Source organism: Physeter macrocephalus, chromosome 10 (genome assembly GCF_002837175.3).
Source record: "Physeter macrocephalus isolate SW-GA chromosome 10, ASM283717v5, whole genome shotgun sequence".
Classification (NCBI taxonomy): Eukaryota; Metazoa; Chordata; class Mammalia; order Artiodactyla; family Physeteridae; genus Physeter; species Physeter macrocephalus.
In genome coordinates, this window is record NC_041223.1 from 9,585,533 (window position 1) to 9,586,901 (window position 1,369).

Sequence of the window (1,369 nt, forward strand, 5' to 3'; positions counted from 1 at the left end):
GATGGAGAGATATACCATGTTCTTGGATTGGAAGAATCAACATTGTGAAAATGACTATACTACCCAAAGCAATCTACATCAACATTGTGAAAATGACTATACTACCCAAAGCAATCTACAGATTCAGTGCAATCCCTCTCAAATTACCAATGGCATTTTTCACAGAATTAGAACAAAAAATTTTACAATTTGTATGGAAACATGAAAGACCCCAAATAGCCAAAGCAACCTTGAGAAAGAAAAACGGAGCTGGAGGAATCAGGCTCTCTGACTCCAGACTATACTACAAAGCTACAGTAATCAAGACAGTATGGTAGGGACTTCCCTGGTGGTGCAATGGTTAAGAATCAACCTGCCAATGCAGGGGACACAGGTTTGATCCCTGGTCTGGGAAGATCCCACACGCTGTGGAGCAACTAAGCCCGTGCTCCACAACTATTGAGCCTGCGAGCCACAACTACTGAGCCTGCATGCCACAACTACTGAAGCTCGCACACCTAGAGCCCATGCTCCACAACAAGAGAAGCCACCACAATGAGAAGCCCGTGCACTGCAACAAAGAGTAGTCCCTGCTTTCTGCAACTAGAGAAAGCCTGCATGCAGTAATGAAGACCCAATGCAGCCATAAATAAATAAATAAATAAATAAATAAATAAATAAATAAATAAATAAATAAATAAATAAATAAATAAATAAATAAATAAATAAATAAATAAATAAATAAATAAATAAATAAATAAATAAATAAATAAATAAATAAATAAATAAATAAATAAATAAATAAATAAATAAATAAATAAATAAATAAATAAATAAATAAATAAATAAATAAATAAATAAATAAATAAATAAATAAATAAATAAATAAATAAATAAATAAATAAATAAATAAAAGTAATGAAGACCCAATGCAGCCATAAATAAATAAATAAATAAATAAATAAAAATTTAAAAACATGATCATCTCAATAGATACAGAAAAAGCTTTAAAAAAATAAAAAAGAGAGTATGGTACAGATCTACAGAGTATGATCTACAGAAACATAGATCAATGGAACAGGAAACAGAAAGCCCAGAGATAAACCCATGCACATATGGTCACCTTATCTTTGACAAAGGAGGCAAGAATATACAATGGAGAAAAGACAGCCTCTTCAATGAGTGGTGCTGGGAAAACTGAACAGCTACAATGTAAAAGAATAAAATTAGAACACTTCCCAACACCATACACAAAAATAAACTCAAAATGGATTAAAGAACTAAATGTAAGGCCAGATACTATAAAAACTCTTAGAGGAAAACATAGGCAGAACACTCTATGACATAAATCACAGCAAGATCCTTTTTGACCCACCTCCTAGAGTAATGG